The sequence below is a fragment of the Onychomys torridus genome, chromosome 18 (genome assembly GCF_903995425.1).
Source record: "Onychomys torridus chromosome 18, mOncTor1.1, whole genome shotgun sequence".
NCBI classification, from domain to species: domain Eukaryota; kingdom Metazoa; phylum Chordata; class Mammalia; order Rodentia; family Cricetidae; genus Onychomys; species Onychomys torridus.
In genome coordinates, this window is record NC_050460.1 from 7,064,553 (window position 1) to 7,073,867 (window position 9,315).

The 9,315-nt window shown below is 49.0% G+C and overlaps 1 protein-coding gene across 7 annotated transcripts in view; it reads right to left on the reverse strand.

The window, feature by feature from the left end:
- Trerf1 (transcriptional regulating factor 1) overlaps positions 1–8,452 on the reverse strand; it is a 212,864-nt gene extending 204,412 nt beyond the window's left edge. For 6 of the 7 annotated variants that reach the window (XM_036167830.1, XM_036167831.1, XM_036167832.1 and 3 more), the window contains exons 1-2: positions 8,376–8,452; positions 7,868–7,952 (exon numbers count right to left, since the gene is read on the reverse strand). The gene's annotated coding sequence lies outside the window, so the exon portion shown is untranslated. Of the gene's footprint in view, positions 1–7,867; positions 7,953–8,219; positions 8,280–8,375 lie in introns of those variants that run through there. The other variant, XM_036167829.1, reaches the window with a different exon arrangement.
- Between the last annotated feature and the right edge of the window lie 863 nt (positions 8,453–9,315).

Below are 9,315 nucleotides of genomic sequence, written 5' to 3' on the forward strand. Positions count from 1 at the left end.
ATATCCGCTAAATAACCTTGGACTTCAGGTCCTCCTGCCCGCAACTCCCTGGCTAGTATTTGAGGCATGTGTACCACCACACCTGGCTGATGTAGTGGTAGGGATTGAACCCAGGGCTTCACGCTAGCCAGGCAAGCACTTTACCAAATGTTGAGTATGGCTTTTGTTTGTTTGTTTTTGTTTTTTTATCTCAAAATACGTAACACAATGCCTCACCTCTTCAACAGGGCTGAAAAAAAAATCTCAGAGGCCTTTTTCTTGTCATAGTTGACAAATAAATCGAATGAAAGGCCTCGAATAATTAACTGAAGACTTCCTTAAGCAAAAGGAACCTGTCCTTTCCTCTGGGCCGTTCAGTAATGCAGTCAAATGGTCAGAAAAATGCAGTGGAGTTTATGATGCAGTTTTAACCCTTGGAGTATCTGGCCACTGTCAAGCTCTGAGCCTGGATCCTTCCCAAAGACAACACAGCCTCTGCCTGGGGTACAGGAAAGGGGAGCAGAGTCCGCAGCCCTCACAGAGCTCCGCCTGCCCACCCACACCTTCACTCTGGTAAGCTGCAGTCTCGGTACAGGATGGAGGAGATGTCACTCCCCGCTGCCATCGCCAGATCGTCCCCAGACTTGCTGGACAACCCTTCAGATGTCATTTCTCTAAGTCAATCCTCTCCACAGATCTTGGCCAACAGCACACAAAACATATCATCCCTTTCAACGCAGGAACAAACCAACAAAAACATTTCCCTGCACAGTCCTCTAGCCCCCAATCCATCTTTTTGCCCTTCTCCATTATGAACAAATCTGGCGGAGAAGTTGACTCTATGTGCCATGGGAACCACCACTTCCCACCCAGTCCTCTCCAACTTGCTCCTTCTCTATCCCAGACCCATCAAACCTGCCTCTTCCCAAAGTCACCAACAGGCTGCGTTTTGTCAAATCTGATCTTGTCAACTTCATAGGTACAAACATTTTTACACCCCCCCTCCCCAGAGCTGGGGGTTGTGCAGTGGTGTACAAGTGGAGGCCAATGGGCAACTTTAGGAGCTCAGTTCAATTCTGTCTCCACAATACAGTTCCCCTCGACCATCTCACTGGCCTTTCGTGAGCATCTCTCCTCTCTCTCTCTCTCTCTCCTGTCTCTCTCTTCTCTCTCTCTCTTCTCTCTTCCCTTTTCTCTCTCTCTCTCTCCTCTCTCTCTCTCACACTCTCTCACACACTCACATACACACTCCATACCACCCATTCATCCTCTCCAGGCATCTTGGCCAGTCTCCAGGAGTCAGCCACCAGATATGGCTCTGGGCTCTCTTATTTCCTGCCTGGCTGCGCAACTCCTTTGACACTGGAGGCAACATCAGACTATGGACTTAACACCCCCACTTGGAGTAGATCAGTCACCTCCAACTTACTGGTGCTCAACCATAGACACCCCAGTGTGCACCTCACTTCCCAGTCTTCCCCACTTCAGCAAACAGAACACCTTCTATCCAGTACACAAACCAGAAACTAAAGTTACCCCACATCCCGTCTAACCTACCAAAGCCAAACTGCTACTCAGCCTGCTCCACCTCCAACTTCCATCCCACACGCACCTCCTCATCTCGCCTACTCTAACTGCCTCTTTACTGTGGTCCTCACCTCCACAGCAACCCACCTCCATCTTCCTTGAAATGCCAAGATCCCTTAACTGTGAGGTAAGGTGTACCATGTCCTGCTCAGTACATTGCAAAAAAAATCCAAATCTTTGGGCAGGCAAGATGGCTCAGTGCAAAAAGGGAGTTGCGGCCAAACCCAACAGCCCGAGTTCAATTCCTGGACCCACATCATGGAAAGAAAGAAACATACACACATTTACACAACTTTTAAATGTAATCTAAAAAGCAAAATCTAAATGTTTAAGCAGGGCCCAGGGCCACAGCCCTTGTAATCCCAGCAATTCAGAGGCTAAGGCAAGAAGATTCAAAGTTCAAGGTCAAACTGGGCGAGGCAATGAGTTCAAGACCAGTCACAGACAGTCTGCACAGACAGACAGACCACTCACAGTCTACACAGACAGACAGACCAATCACAGACAGTCTACACAGACAGACAAACCAGTCACAGACAGTCTACACAGATAGACAGACCACTCACAGACAGTCTACACAGACAGACTCTCCTCCCCCTTCTCTCTCTCTCTCTCTCTCTCTCTCTCTCTCTCTCTCTCTCTCTCTCTCACACACACACACACACACACACACAAGCAAACACACAATTTTAAAAAAATCTGTTTAACAACTGGTTTAAAAAGGGGTAGGGGAGGATGGCAGTGATTTAGCTCAGTGGCACAGCACCTGCCTAGCATGTGTAAAGCATGTGTAAAGCTTTATTTAGGTTTTGAACTAAAAATAAGAGAGAGAAATCCGAGGCCCACAGGGTTCTGAGTGACCATCCCAAACGTCCTTTTCTCCTTCCCCAACCCTCCCAGTCTACAACCGCGCCTAGCTTCCTGCAAATCTCAAGTTGGCCCACACGGGCTCCTCCTCCTGGTTATTGGCTTCTCCCACCCACTCCTCAAGGAGGCTGACCTTCTGCCCGGGCAACTACTTCACCAGAGCACTTTTTTAAAGATTTATTTATTTGTTTGTTTGTTTATTATGTATACAGCATGTATGACTGCAGGCCAGAAGAGGGTACCAGATCTCATTACAGATGGTTGGGAGCCACTATGTGGGTGCTGGAAACTGAACTCGGGACCTCTGGAAGAGCAGTCGGTGCCCTTAACCTCTGAGCCATCTCTCTAGCCCCTCACTAGAGCATGTATCACAGTCTGCAGCACCCACCTCTGCCATGTCCACCACAGACAGCAGGGTCAAGGGGTATGGGTAGAGAGAGAATCTTGTCTTATAATCACTAAGATTCCCAGCAAACAATATGTCCTCAACAAACAATAAGTTCACTGGGGCTGGAACAATGGCTCAGCAGTGAAGAGCACTGGCTGCTCTTGCAGAGGACTCAGGTTCAATTCCAGCACCCACATGGCAGCTCATAACCACCCATAACTCCAGTTCCAGGGAATCCAATACCCTCTTCTGGCCACTGAGGGCACCAAGCATGCACAAGATACACAGGTATACATGAAGGCAAGATGCTCATGCACATAAAAATAAATAGATCTTTAAAAAAAAAGAATAAGTAACTACTAAATGTATAAATGAAAACCAAGGCTTCTCAAGGCAGAAATAATAATTTTAAAAATGTTACCACTATTATTTGACCCCAAAAATTTTCACAGCCATTTAGACCCAAAGGTGTTTTTCTCTTCTTCCTTAAAAATGTTTTCAATGTCAGCAGCCCAGTGTACCCACACCACTCCTAGCTTATTGTCCTCTCTACAGAAACAAACAAACCCAAATATTCATTTCCTCAGTCCAAATTACGGTAAGCAGCTACTCTGAGAATTTGAAATTTTTAGAAAGCATCACAGGGTTTTGGGGTGTTTTTTTTTAAATTGTATCTGTCCTTTCACTCAAAAAGGATTTCCTCAAAGAATCATGGAGCAACTCACATATAAAGGCTGCATTAGCTATTAAAAATGCAGGGCTGGGGGATGGCTCAGTGGGTAAAGTGGCTGCCTCACAAGTATGAGGACCTGAGTTCAGATCTCCAGCACCTATCTTTAAAAAAAAAAAAAAAGAGCATACTGGCGGGTTACATGGCTATAACCCCCTGCACTAGGGAGGCGGAGACAGGAAGATGGAGGATTCCTGGAGCTCACCGGCCAGCCACTGAATTAATGAGCTCCAGATTCAGTGAGAAATTATGTCTGAAAAACGAACGTGAAGAGGACCAGAGAGAGGGCTGGCTAGGTAAGAGCACACGCCACCAAGCCTGACCACCTGAGTTTGATCCCCAGAACCCACAAAGTGGAAGCAGAGGGCCTATGCCCACAAAGTGTCCTCTGACCTCCACACATAGTGGCACACACAGACACAAATAAGCTAAATAAGTAAAAACAGGTGCAGAGCAACTGAGGAGGACACACATCTAACACCGACCTCTGGTGTGCCCATGTACACACCTGCTTGCACATACACGTGCACACACACACACACACACACACACACACCCTGAAAAGCATGCCAGGAACTGCAATCTGGCTGGCTTGAGTCCCTTTCCTAGAAAAAAAAACTCAACTCTATTTTAGTATCATCAGTCCCCTCCACTATGAAAATCTAAAAAGACAGCTAGCCCACAAGGCCCCTGAAGATGGTAGCCCTCTTCCCTGATCAGCCACACAGTTTTCAGAGTTCGGAACCCAGAGAGGTCCACTGCCCTTGGGACAGAACAACCTCTTAGGCAGCCTGGGGTCGAGAGCACCTGTCTAGAGCCTTGTGTTTTGTGTGTCAGCACCTGAAGTCAGTAAAAACATCAAGAGCTTTCTCCCCAAATGCCCCTGGTGACAGAAAGCACCCAGAAGTGACCACGACCACACAGCACTAGTATGAACCCCATCTCTGCTCAGACAAATCGCAACATCCCACACATGACTTCTTCACACTTAAGTAGGCAAGGCCACACTGGGCTTGTGAGTCTCCTCCTCCTCCCCACAGCCACCTGCTGCCAAGGAACAACAGCTTCGTTAACCTTAAGTCTGACTGAACATCAGATCATGCAGCCAGCTGGCTGGAGGGACAACTTCTCCGATGAACTAAAATTATTTTCGGTGCCTGAAAGTACAATCTCCCTCTCCATTAGCACATATAATTAGGATTTAAAAATACATATACATTAAATATATATGTATGTATGTATATGTGTGTGTGTGTGTGTGTGTGTGTGTGTGTGTGTGTGTGTGTGTACATATAAAACAGGGTTGGAGAGGTGGCTCAGTACTTAAGAGTACCTCCTCCTCTTGCAGACAATCTGAGTTCGATTCTAGCACCCAACAGGAGGTTCACCACTGCCTGTAACTCCAGCTCCAGGGACACCCCTGGCCTCCACAGGTATTGGCACTCATGTGCACATACCACATGCAGACTCATGCACACATACACAATTTAAAATAATTTAAAAAATAAATCTGTAAAACAAATGAATGAATGAACCTCCAAGGGTGGCAGGCCCTCCTAAGAGATGGCTTGCATGTGATGGCATGGTTGCCCGGCTGCTCAGGGCCTTTGTGGAATGCCAGCATTCAAATCCATTTCTCCAGGAGAAGACAAAAACCAGAAGTTAATCAGCTCACCCTGAGCCCATGAAGCAATTTGGCCGTTGGCCCAGGAAGACACTGTCAAGAGCTCTGGGTCCTCACTCTACATAACATGAGCTTAAAGCCGGAACCCAAAGATCTAGCCTTTTAAAAATATTAATAATAATAACAACTCCCTTAGTGCAGAAACAGCTGGAATTGGTGCCCTGTCCATTTTTCTCTTCAGAGACACTTTGCCTTGAGCGTTTAGCCCCTTAGAAGTTCTGTCACTTTACAAATGCCCACAGACTCGAACCAACTCCTAAATGCAAGGCAATTTCAGCACTTCTCATCCCACCAACTTCATGGAGCATTGTTCTATTCACTCCCCCTGCCCCCCAAAAAACCAACACTTTGTGTCCTTAAGATCAACCTATCTATCAAGGAAGGAAAAGAAAATTCTAAATAAGCTTTGTTTTCCTGCCCACACATTTATATAAGCTGCACAGAACACGACACCCTGTCCCCTCTCTAAAATTCAAACTCTGAACTCGACAAAAACCACAGGCCCAAGCCAGTTAACAGAGGGCTTTCTGCACAGTTCAGAGTGACTGTTTTCACAGCAAGCTCGTGTAAACGCTCTCTGGTATTAACACATGCCTGCCATGTGGACGCCTGCTTACCAAGCTGTGAAAAGACCCACATTCACTCTGGAACCTGCAAAATTAATCTTTTCCATGCTTATAATGCATAAGGCAAAGGCTCTCTCTCTCTCTCTCTCTCTCTCTCTCTCTCTCTCTCTCTCTCTGCCAAGCTGGCTTCTAAACAATCAGTTGGCGAAAATGGACATGCCCGAAAGGGCGGGGCCCAAAGGGGTGTGTCACTCCGAGTATCAATTCCTGTAAATCAAATCTTGACAATCGTCACAATATTTTAAAAAGAATGAATTACGATTCTTGGGCCTTCAAACCTTTATTACCAGAACATTCTCAGTTGAATGGGAGGGTGGTGGAGGGAGGGAGTACTGTGACTTGATTAACGACCAAAGCAAGACAATAAAATAAATCCCATAAATGTTAAGAGGAAAAAAAACAAAAAAACACCAAACTGAATGACTGCTCTTGGGCTCTTGGCTTCCAGGTTAGACATGTAAATAATTCCACCCTGGAATAAACACACACGAGGAATTCTTATTTACTCTGCCAGCACATACACCAGTCAGACTCACGGATTAAAGATAACAGCTAATTTGTTTAGCTAATGCCTAGTTGGGAGCATGTGATAGGTAGCACTGACTGATATTTCTAACTAACTCAACTCTCAAACTGCCAAATATCAAACTCTCAGTCCTGAAATCTGATGTTAGGAAGGAAAGGGGGGGATGTACTGTCTATCAGTAACACGGAGGGGGGTGTTTTTAACCCATTTTTTTCCCTGCTAGAATCAAAACCTGTTTATATAACTAGGGAAGGCTTAACCGACTTTAGTTAACCCCAGTGTGGCTGGTTATGCCTTAACACTTTAACCAGTTTCTGGCCAGACCTCCCGCCCCCCTCAGTGCTCAAATTATCCTGGCCAAGTTCAACTCCAGCACCAGCACCTATTGAAGAAAAAGTATCTGCAGGAACCAGCAGGCTGGGCGCCAAGAAGGCAGGCAGGGAAAGGAGAAGACAGTGCTTTAACTAGCTGAGTGCTGGATCTCCAGCATCATGTCCTAGTGGGCCACGAACAGACTTCCACAGAACTCATGAAAAGTACCAGTGGTGCAGGAGACTGACGCTCACTGGGACAACTTAAAACTCATTTCTAGGGGGGAAAAAATCACCTCTATTGCCCCAGGAAAAGACCAACAAGCCTGCCTGTCCCAGGCATGCTCTGCTGAGCCCTGGGGCCATATCTGGACTGGTCACTATTTCTAAGCATGACTTCCACACATTTCAGAAGACAGTCCCGGGCCATGAAAGACCAAACAGTCACTACAACACAACCCTTCACTTGCCAAAGCAAGGTTTGTCCGGGCAAAGTTTGACAGCAAGCTGATTCTACCCAGCCAGTAGAAGCCAAAGGCATTTTCTTCTTGAACCCGAGGATGGCAGGCTCACATGCTCCAGGCCAGTGCTGGCCAGAGGCTGCCTGCCTCCGTCAGGGAAACGGTGGTTTGCTGTGTAATTTCTGCTTCTTCACCAGCAGTAACTTCACAACTGAAGTTGGGGAGGGAGGGGGCAAGTCTGCCTTCAGACCCACTTCTCCCACCTGGGTGGCCACACTTACTTCTGGGGACTACCCAGCCCCCACAGAGCCCGCAGACTCACATATATACACATATGCATCATGTCAAAAACCCCAAAAGACACATCCCTAGGGTCCTGCGGTTTCTTGGCTGGAAGAATGAAGGCTTTATAATATACCAACCTTCAATTTCAAACCCACCACCGTCACCCTGTAAGCTGGGGTTTGCCAGTTACGCCGCCCACCTCACCCCTCCCCCTTTGCTGGGATGCTGTGAGCCGGGAGAGGGAACCGGGAAGAAGGCAAGCAGGGAAAAGGCCCTGCTAACGAACGGAAAGTAAAGAGGCCGCGGGAGACTTGTCTTTCTCTGTCCCCCCGCAGGCTTCCCTCCGCACCCCACCCCCATCTTCTTACGGAGCATCCCCCCAACTAAATTTTTTTAATGAAACTTAATAAGCTTCTCGCCTACCTTGGTTGTTTCTGCAACAAGTGCCTGGGCAATCCGACGAGACGACCAGTCTCCACTTGGGGGGTGGGATGGGGGGCGAGCCGAGCTGATGGAGTAATTTCAATATTAATTTATGTCAGCCGCCTTCTCGCAGCTACTCATTTACAGTACTGCCCTCAGCCTGTAAACAAATATCGCTCCGCCAGGAAACATACTCCCCAGATGCAAGCCCCTCTCTCCAAACAGGGAACCTGGCCCCTCGCCCCTCCTTCCCACAGCACGCCCCCCTCCTCCCGAGTCCCGGGTGGGAAGCTCAGGGTTTTCCAAAGCACCAACTCACCACCTCCAGCCACCACCCTAGCAAGAAACTTACTCGGTCCGGTCTACGCCTCAACCCTCCCTCCAGGAAATCTCCTCTCCATATGCATTCAGCCTCCCCGCAGGAAATCTGCTCCCCCCCCCCCCCTTCTATATACATGCACACCCCCCCTTTCTCCTCCCTAAGCGCCCTCCCCAGCCAGAAACTTACTAGCTAGCAAGCAAGCGTGCAGGCGCTCTCGTTCTTGGAAACTTACTCCCAGATATAGCATCCACCAGCACCCCTCTTTTCCCCCGCCCCCAAGGCCCTGCTCCCTTCCCTGCCCTCCAACTCCAAACTCTCCGCATCCAGCCACTCTCTCCCTCCCCGGTGGAAATTTGCAGCGCCCGGCTGCGCGCGTGCATCCACCCTCCTCCCCTCCAGGAAACTTACTCCCCATCTGCATGCACCGCCTCTCAGCCATCGCTTAGAGGGAAGGGGGTGTGCTGGGGAGACAGAAATACATATGTATCTCTCGCCCCTCCCCCGGCCGCAGCCCACTCAGGGCCGAGCAGCGCTAACCTGGCCTTACCTTTTTGCATGGCCCCCTCCCTGAGCCCTCCGGATCCCCTCCCCAGCACCCCAACCCACCCCCTTTCACCCATTACCCCCCCCTAGCAACCGTTCCTAAGCTCCTCTCGGCCTTTTTTTTTTTTTTTTTTTTTTTTAAATCCAGGATGCAAATTCCTCCCCTGTCAGCAAATCGACTGTCAAATTATTTTCTTGCAAAAGGAGAAAGGCGGGGTAGAGTGAGGGGGGGGTCAAAAAAGGGGGGGCAGACAGGCGGGTAAAGGGAGGGAGAGGGACAGAGGAGGAGAGAGATATCCCTCCGCAGAGCTGGGGCTGGCGGCAGGCGGGGAAGCAGGAAGTAAGGTGTCCAGCGCGGCGGGTTCTCCGCTGCGGCCCCCGCCCGCCGCCCCTGTCCCCCGGGGCGCCGCACTCCGGCTGGCGCGGGCCGCCGGGTGCATTGTTCGCAGCTTTCCCCTGGCCGGTGCACGGCCGACTTTTTTTTTTTTTCTTCCGCGCTCTGCGTTGTGTATGCGTGAGCCTGCACCTTTTGTAAGCTGGCGAGTCTCTGGACGCAAGAGGATGAGACCACGAGCTGAGGACC